This window comes from Lynx rufus, unplaced genomic scaffold (genome assembly GCF_022079265.1).
Source record: "Lynx rufus isolate CCGP_SWC_20201006 ecotype Redwood Valley unplaced genomic scaffold, mLynRuf1.p SCAF_21, whole genome shotgun sequence".
NCBI classification, from domain to species: Eukaryota; Metazoa; Chordata; class Mammalia; order Carnivora; family Felidae; genus Lynx; species Lynx rufus.
This window is the reverse complement of record NW_025814836.1, coordinates 25779866-25789588: the sequence shown is the minus strand read 5'-3', so window position 1 is coordinate 25789588 and position 9723 is coordinate 25779866.

The window sequence follows — 9723 nt, the reverse complement described above, 5'->3', positions numbered from 1 at the left end:
CGACCGAGGAGGATGCCCAGGTTCGCGGCTTTGCAATCGGGGGTGAAACCCCGAGCTTACGCCGCAGGTGATTGGAGGAGTTTGACCGAGCATCCCTACCTCTTGGCTTCCCATTGGCTGCTGTGTCGCTGCACCCTCCTCTTCCGGCCCCTCCCTGAGAGGCTGGCCCAAGGCTCCAGAGCTGTGATTGGAGGGGCAGGGAGGGGCGGGGTTGTGGGATCGACACGCCCACCAAATGGGCAGGGCATCGTGGAGCCCCACCCCTTGGCAGCCGCCTGCGGGGTGGTATGTCCCGGATTTTCCCAGATGTGGCACTGAAGTGCCGCGTCCTGCAGGTCAGGACGCGGGCCCTGGGCTCTCCCGGCCTGGAAGGCAGGTGCTTGCACCCCTGCGCCGGCACATGGGAATCCTGACGCCAGAAGCTGCCCCTGGGGCCGTGCAGCGCCCTCAGGCCAGAGACGGACTGGGCCTCCTGGGCCAGATCTTCCGCCTAGCTTGGCGCATCACCCGGCTGTCCCCAGTTTCGTCGTGTTCTTCGCGTTGCTCAGGTAGTGGTTATCAAAGAAAGTGGAGTGTCTGGGGAGTCGTTAGGAACGCAAATCCCCTGACCCCACCCCAGACTCACTGAGTCAGGAACCCTGGGGCTGGGACCGGTTCAAGAATCTCCAACACTGAACTGTGACTTTCCACCTTTCTTCCGAGGTCCAGCGTGGGACCAGCAGCCGTGGGAATGGGCTATGGTCCCGAGGCCCCGGGCATCCGGAGAGCGTGGCCTAAGCTGGAGGGAGCGGAGGCAGGGAGCTCATTCTCCAAAGGACGAGTCTGTTTAATGGTCACCGTTGGAGGTAGAGTGGAGAGTGTCGGACAACAGGACATGGCTGAAACCACATGTAGTGGGAGGGGAGAGCAAGCAGGCGGCCGGCAGGGGCGGAGGGGGGAGCCCGTCTTCAGAGACCACATCCCACCCCAGCCAGGCCTGCCTCTGCCTGGTTCACTGTGTTTCTAGACCTCCCGAGGCAGCCGTCTTCAGGATCGGCATCACCTGAACACACTGCCCACCGGGAAAAATTCCTGAAAGCAGTTTGCCCCAAAAGATCAATATTTACTTTCTAACGAGCAATGTTCGATGAGATCCTCCCTCAGTCGGACCGCGGCCCCGTCACTCACCTGTGCCCACAGCAGGCCTTCTGCTCCGTCAACGGCTGCATCCAGCTGATTTTATGGTTGTGATAACCTGGGTGCCCTGAGGCACTGCCACATTAAGACTGAGGCCTCAGGGCAACGGTCAGCCTGGCCGGGTCCCACCCAGGGTGATTTTGCCGCCCAGGGAACATCTGACGATGTCTGGAGACATTTTTGCTTGGCGCAACTGAGGGACCTACTGGTATCTAGTGGGCAGAGGCCAGGATGGTGAGTATCTTCATCCTACCATGAATAGGATAGATGCTCCCCCCCACCACAACAAAGAGTCATCTGGCCCCCAAATGTCTCCAGTGCTGAGCTGGAAACCTGCCCCAGGGCCTCCTCTCCATTATCAATCTCCGTCACCTCCTTGGCAGGGGAGGCCCCCATGATACGTCTGGGGAAACCAGCTCATGTATTTCCCAGCTCCACTCACTGCTCACTTATATATCGCTTTATCACGACAAGGAGTATAAAAGAGGGATGGGGGTGCCTGGGTGGCTCAGTCGGTTAAGCATCCGACTTCAGCTCAGGTCATGATCTCACAGTTCGTGAGTTTGAGCCCAGCATCAGGCTCTGTGCTGACAGCTCGGAGCCTGCTTCAGATTCTCTGTCCCCTCTCTCTCTGTCCCTCCCCAGCTCTTTCTGTCTCTCTCTCTCAAAATAAATAAACTTATTTAAGAAAAGAGTGATGTATCAGACATGTGGAGGAATGAGAATTTTCTCAGGCTTTATTTAATTTTAATTTCAGAGAAAGAGAATGCAAACGGGAGAGGGAGAGAGAGAATCTTAAGCAGACTCCGTGCTCAGCCTGGAGCCCGAACCGGGGCTGGATTCCAGGACCCTGGGATCGTGACCTGAGCCAAAATCCAGAGTTGGACGCTCAACTGACTGAGCCACCCAGGTGCCCTGAATTTTCTCAGGTTTCAAGTAATCAAAGAAAACACGAACAGAATTAACAGCAGAGATGTTAATCTTTTAGAAGCGAAATCTAACCAAACTAAATGTAAAGGGAGAAAGTTGATTGCAAAACATATTTACATTACAAGTGATTTTGGATTCAGGGAACCTGGGTGGCTCAGTCGGTGAAGCCTCCAACCCTTTGATTTCAGCTCAGGTCATGATCTCACACTTCATGAGACTGAGCCCCACGTTGGGCTCTGTGTTGACTGCGTAGAACATGCTTGGGATTCTCTCTCCTCTCTGTGCCTCTCCCCTGCTTGTGTGTGCACCCTGTCTCTCTCAAAATAAATAAATAACTTAAGAAAAAGGAATGGTTATGGGTTCAAATCTATGCAATTCTTGCAAATATGACCAGAAAAACAAAACAAAACAAAACAAAAACACAACTGAAGCTCCAGAGAGAGAGAGAGAGAAGTGGTCTTTATTCTAACACTACCTTCTACCGTTTACCGGGCCCTTACTATGTGCCCGGAGCTGTGCTAAGCCCTTGGTATATTTTATCTCATTTAATCCCCACAACAGCACGTGAGCGACACGCTCGTGATTTCCATTTGCACAGATGTCGAACCGAAGTGCTCGGAGGTCGGGTGAAGCGTCCCGGGCTCCCGTAGCTGGTAAAAGGCAGAGTCAGTACTGAAGTCCAGATCTCTCTCATTAAGTCCAGTTCTCACTAGCAAACAGATGGTAAAAAGTCAAAACACTTGGATGCGGGACAAGGTGGCGTCCCACTGAAGCCCTGGGATGGTATGACTCGGGACGTGGGACCCACACAGGGAAGCACAGCCGTGACTGTTCGCTGGCCAAGCTCGCCGGCCTGGCGCGGCCGGGCCTGGACGGATGCGGATTTCTGCGCGTGCGGCAGGTGGAGGGAGGGGCGAGCTGGAGGAGGCCGCCCCGTCGGAAGGAAGCCTGTGACATTCTGCCGTCCTGCCTCCTTCGGGACGAAGAGCAGGAAAAGTCCGCGCCCTCCCTGTCATCTCTTTGCTCCGGGCCGTGGTCCTGTATCCCGGCTCTGCCTCTCACGCACGTTCTGACTCAGACAAGCCCCTGGAACGCTCATTTCCCGGCTCGGCTCTGTCCACACCAGCACCGGCCTCGTTGCCCTCCTGCGGAACACACGCACGTGTTCACTAAAGGCCTGGCAGGTGCCAGGGACTCCGTGAGTAATTTGGCTTTTACCCTTCCCTGATTTTTATCCTGGCAACAAGTTAGCGGGGGAAACATCGTTTCATATGACGAGGGCCACCTTGATGGGGTCTTAACCGCTCTCACGCCTCTCCCATGGGGCCAAATGGCTGGGGCTGGCCGCTGGTGCCCCCCCCCCCCCCCCCCCCCCCGCAAGGGCCAAGCCAGGGCAGGCAGGGCAATATGGCAGGGCACCACCAGAGGGGGGCAGAGAGCCAGGATCCAGGGCCCGGCCTGGGATGGGTCGGCATGCCTGCCCGCCCGAGCAGGAACACCCAACGGGCACACAGAGGCTCTGCGAGACCCTTCCGGGCTCCGTCACGAGTCAGGAGCTGGTGCCACCAGACTGAAGACTCCAGAGGCAGACATCTAGGTGAGGACGAGCCCAGGATGGCTCTAAGGTCAAAAAGGAAGTAGCTCTATGGAGTCCAGAAGGAACCTTCCAGAGGGGGCCTGATCCTAACCAGTGCTACTCACTGAATGTGCTGCTATTAAGAAGATGTGGCTTGGGGGACCTTAAACCAATACTCTCTCTTTTTTTTTTTTTAATTTTTTAACGTTTATTTATTATTGAGAGACACAGAGCATGAGCAGGGGAGGGGCCGAGAGATGGAGAGACACACAATCCGAAGCAGGCTCCAGGCTCCGAGCTGTCAGCACAGAGCCCGACGCGGGGCTCGAACCCACAAACCGCAAGATCATGACCTGAGCCGAAGTCTGACGTTCAACCGACTGAGCCACCCAGGTGCCCCAAACCAATACTCTCTTATTTGTGGAAATATCTAGAGCCAAACCTGTAGATTGAGGTCCACAGAATGTGTTCTGAACGTGGGGAAGATACCCCTAGTAGTCATGGGGTGTGGGACCCGGGCAGGGACGAGGAGATGGTGTGCCAGGAAACTTCCAGACAGGAAGAGGACACTCGATAGGCCCGGGAAGGAAGGGAGACAGAGGAGAAGCCATGGCTTCCCGGCTCCAGCCCAACCCCAGGGTGTGGCAGGGTCGGTGTTGAAATGGGCTGAGGCTGGCGCGCTCTGCCTTTGGGGGTGCAGCTCTGGGGACAGTGTCCCTCGCGGGGAACCTGTCACGTTTACGTGGAACAGTCAGGCCGAGTGAAAACGCAGGGCGGTGGGGTTAGGTAGAGACGAGGCCTGAGGTGGGGCTGCCCGGCTCTCCCCCAGCCTACAGACGACCACAGTGCCAGCGGATGAGAACCTCGGGTTGAGACCCAGCAACCTGGCCTGGTAAGGGGCGAGGGGACCCCACCACAGAGGCCACAGAGCGCACATCTTAGTAGGGGCCAGGTGGAGGGTGTGTCTGACGCTCAGAAGCCGTGCAGAACCACGGAGAGTTGGGGTAGGGGCAAGTCGGCGACCAAAACAGAAGACAAACTTGAAGTTAATCGCCAAACCTGGGAGACAGAAGCATCCCCACCTGTGCCGCTACCGTCCTCTCCGATTCTCGGGTACCCCCCGTCCTCCCTCACGGCGGCCATGTTGCCTCCAGCCGAGCCACAGGGCCTTTGCACATCCCCTCTCTTCCCTTCAAACTCGGTTTGTTGGGTCTTCCTGGCTCGGCCACCCGCCCCTCTTCCATACTCTCCTTTATAGCACTTGTCATTTGGTTTGCTTGTCATTTTACACTCATCCTGGCAGCTTTCGGACTGACACCTGCCTCCCCCACAGATTAGGAGCTCCAGAGAGGAAGGGACTGTTTCCACCGTCACCGCACGCCCAGCACCCGGCACAGACAGCAGCAAACCAGCGTACTTGAATGACTGGATAAACGAACCAACTGCCCAACGAGAGGATGGAGGGAGGACCCGCCGGAGTTTGTCTCTGCGGCAACAGGGTCTCCACGTTCAGGAGAAGAGTCCGAGGCAGGAAGGAAGCCGCGTCCAGCCCCGACGGTCGGGGGAGCGGGCGCTGCCCTCCCTGAAGGACCTGGACCTCTCCCCACATCACACTTGCTTTTCCTTGACCTCAACGTCGCGGGAGCATTTTCTTTTCCTTTTTCACGGGACCTTGGTCTGGTTCTTTAGTTTTCATCATGCAAATGTTCAGCAGACGAGGAAGGGCAGGACAATACACTGCGGAGAGGATACACCACAGTTGGCCACGCCGATCTCGAGTCAGACACTGCGATTTGCACGTCTAGGAAACAAGGCCACGGCCCTGCTGGAGCCAAAACCCTGTCACCACAGCACACAAGACGAGCGCCGACTTCTTCATCCCCTTCTACGCCGGCTGTGCCCAGGCTTCCCCCGGCGTCTCCAGCACGTGTCCTGCGCTTGGTCTCCTGGGTCCAGGATCCAATCGGAGTCTGCGCACGGAGCGGCGTGGTTTGAAAACCATCTCGAACGGCCTCATTCAGACCATGTGTTTAGCCGGGGGAGCGCGGGGAGCGTGGGGAGCGCCGGCCGCCTCCCGTTCGCGCCGGGCACCCTCGGTCCTGTCCACAGCTGCCTCGCCCTGGACGGCGCGCGCGTCCAGGAATGAATAGCCCTGCGGGCGCGGGCTCCCCGTACGTTCCAGAAGCCCGAGGCAGCCCCACGAGGGGGCGAGGCCACGCGCTTCGGCGGAGCAGACGATGAGCCGCAGGGAAAGTATTTGCCTTCTCTCAACATTGCCAAGCCTGCCGGGAAATTCTGCCACCGCTCAGGACGCTGGGCGCTGTCCCCGGCGGGTCTCAGGAGGCAGCCCCGAGGTGGCCCTGGAAAAGCTGTCCACTTGGGCGGCGAAATCCGTCCTGGACTCTTGGCCACAATGCAAGAGGCACGCGTCACCAAAGTGCTCAGGGGGACGCCTGGGGCACACGCGTGACTGTCTGTTTATCTCGATGGGAATGTTGTGGTCTTCACGTTGCCTTGTCTTGGGACAAATAGGACCGTGGACCTCAGGACCCCACTGGGGTCCGCACACTTCACTGTTGTGGGGCCTGCCCCCTGATGCCCAGCCTCCACCTGCCAGACGACAGCAGCGTCTCCACGCACTGGGCCCCATCATCCTCCGTGCAGTCCTGTGCTAGGTCCTCCCACAAGACACTGGTTTGAAAAGTCGGGCAAGTTCCAGAACCATGTACACCCGCTAAGAGTTTCAAGCTTGGGGAGAACCTCAAACCAGGCATTTCGGCAGTGCCTGCGAGAGCGCCTGCCCGCGGGTGCAGAGAGAGACGCCCAGCGGCCAGGTCCCTCCCGTGTCCCGCGGTGTCCCGCCATCGTGCCGGGGAGGCTGCGCCAGACCCTGGCCTCACGGGCCGCGGGAAGGGACACCGTCGCGGAGATGCCTGACGGGGCCGTTTCCTCCCGGCAGCGCGGGTGTGGTGCCCGGTGCCCGCAGGCGCCCTCGAGGGGCCCAGTGGGATCTCCCCCTCCTCCTTCCTGTTCACCACCCCCCCCCAGGGTGGTGACTAAGGGACCAGGGGGAGCGGGGTGGGGGGGGGCGGACAGCCCACCTGTAAGAAGAAGGCGTGGTGGGGCACCTGGGGGGTTCAGTTGGTGAAGCCTCCCTCTTTTGATTTGGGCTCACGTCATGATCTCAGGGCTCATGAGTTCGAGCCCTGCGTCAGGTTCTGTGCTGACAGAGCGGAGCCTGCTCGGGATTCTTTCTCTCTCTCTCTCTCTCTCTCTCTCTCTCAAAATAAACTTAAGAAGAGGAAGAAGAGGAAGAAGAAGGAGGAGGACGAGGAGAAGGAGGAGGGGAGGCAATGAAAGGACGAGGCTGGAGCCACCAGGGGAAACTCTGAGGAGGTCAAGTGCAAGCAGCTCGGGTCACTCTGCTGGGGGAGCAGGTAGAGGCCCCTGGTGGCCTGCAGAGCAGAGGGCTCACCCGTCCCGGCCTGGACATGCCCAAGGGCCCCAGTCTCAGCAGAGGCTTTTCTGACCCCCAGTAGGTCAGGGCCTTGGGCCTGAAGTCTTTTCCTCAAAGGCACTTACCCTCGATGGCTGGACCGTCTTCCTCCCCCACCAGGGACGTTCTGTTTCGCTGCCAGGCACCCGGCCCGGGGCTGGAGCTCAGAAAATGTTTCTTTGTTGAAGGGATCTCCTCCTGATCCTTTACTCTCACTGGACCCCCTCCCTCTCCCTCTCCGCCCACAGCCCACGGCCTGGAGTCCTTTAGAGGCGACTCCTTGGAGCTCAGTCCCCTTCAGCACACACCCAGCTGGCCTCTCACGGTGGAAACGGGCACCGGTCCCTCCGTGGCCACCGGGGCAGATCCCAGGGCGCGTATAGCGCGTCCTTCTGCCGAAACCAGATTGGGTGGGTTTCCTGGAAGCAATGTGTTTCTGATGAAGGAGGACAAAGTGTCCTGTTTCTCCGCAGCCTTGTCTTCCTGGTCTGGCGGAAGGCGCCCGGCTAGCTGTGCTTCTGTGCGTTTTCCGGCCCTCCTGACCCCCCAGGGAAACCGCACGCAGACGCCCGTGCGGTGCCGGGCGAGCACAGCCGCTCGGGGATTAGCCCCACGCTCCGCCGATGCTTCGGGCGGCGTCTGTAAATGGGAAATATAACCAGTACGTACTTTGTCCCATCAGGCGGCGGGCTCGCCTGGCGTTTGCAAGCTTGGGGTCTGGTGCCCGGTTCAAATCTCAGCGCCGCCCCCTGCTGGCTGCGGGGCCTTGGGCGGCTGGCTTCATCTCCCCGCATCTCGTTTCCTCATCTGTAAGATGAGTAGGGGCCTTAGACAAGTGTCAGGAGGCGTGCGAATGCCTGGTACAGAGTAAATTATTAACGCTTCTGGAGGATTAATTGTAAATTGCTGGGCACGGCGCCCAGCACCTAAGGGCTCAGCGCACGGCCTCTGCTATTATTGTAACGAGTTCTCTGATTTGCCGAGGGCTAGGGCAGCCGGGGCTCTCCGAGTCAACCTGTTTGTGCCACGGGTGGTAGTGTAATTTTTGGTCCCACTCAATCCGGTCTTCACCTCCTCAGCCCCTTGATCTAGCTGCCTCCACCACAGGTACGTGCAAGATTCGAGACGGCCGAATGGGAGACCCAGGGTTTGCGCAGGAGTTACTATTTCTCACTCCAGTTTGAAAAGTGCAACCACACAGCTGGAGATAAATGGAGGAAAAGCAGTAGTGAAATAGTCAATAATGCTGGCCTGTCCTCGACTCAAAGCGGGAGTGTACTTTTCAGTTGACAGTGAGAAGTTGGAAGTTACAGGCAGGTTGGGACCGTTTTCCTCTTTGGTGAAACGTGGTGGCCCTCGAGTCATGACCCGCAAGGAAAGGGGGTGTCCGAGGCCCCCTGCCCTGGACCACTCATGCCACACCTGTCCCCACCCCCCGCCCCCGCTCCCCATCGCATCCGTGACTTGAGACACTAGGAGAGCAGAATCCGCTTGACAACAGTTAGCATCAGGCACCTGAGAAGCTCGCAGCGCCTTCCTTGACAGAACAGCAGAACGGAGGAAACATCCCTCTGATCCCCAACTTAATGGACCGTGTGCCAACAGCTGTGTGATGGTTGAGCAAAAGGTCTCTAACCAATCTGCTCGGTTTTCTCATCTATCAGAAGGGGCTATCGGGGAATCACGGTGATGTTTACCGGGGGTAATCACACAACTTGCTGGGGTGGAGCCTGGCACACGGTGGGGGCTCCGAAAGAGTGTTATCATGACGACTGGTGTTGTTAGAAAAATGCTGAATGGTCATGGGCAGTGTAAGCATGTGATGTATGAGACCAGCACCCATCTCAGAAGGAATCCCTGTGATGCTAAGTGACCCTGTCCAGAGCCAAGAACTGTGTGAGGGCGTCTGTGCCCTGAGACCTGTATTTCTTGCACATAAATAATGTAAAAACCCAGAGGGAAGGTGACCAGGGGTCGCTCCAGTCGATGAAAGAATTAGTAATCAGCGTGTGTGTGTGTGTGTGTGTGTGTGTGAGTTTCCAGAGCCTGTAAGACTCAGAAAAGGTACCATTTATGTTCAAGGGGAGCTTTGCCAGCCAAACCAGTGTGGAGAAACAGATGCAGGGCAATCTGTCTGCTGCAGTGACTTTTGCCCCTTGGAAAGGGGCCCCCGATTTTGTCCCTGAAGTTCCCTGGGAGCATCTCCGAGGTGGGGCGCCCAACGTATGAAAGGAAGCCGTGTCCTCTGGAGCCCTGTGTGTTGAGACCAAGGTGTGTTCCGGGCGGGGGCTCTGCTTTGCTTCCTCCCACGGAGACAAATCTCCAGAGCAGGTGAACTCAGAGCTGTTCTCCCACCACTGCCTGGGATGGCGGTTCTCAGGCCCCCCGGCGTGTGAAGTGAGGACTGCCGGGAAGATGAAGGGGGTTACCACCCCCTCCTTCTGATTCAGTAGGTGTCGGGTGGGCCTGACAATTGGCATTTCCGACCGGCTCTCGGGTCAGGTTGGTGCTGCTGGTCTGCGGCGAATTCTCTGAGAACCACTGA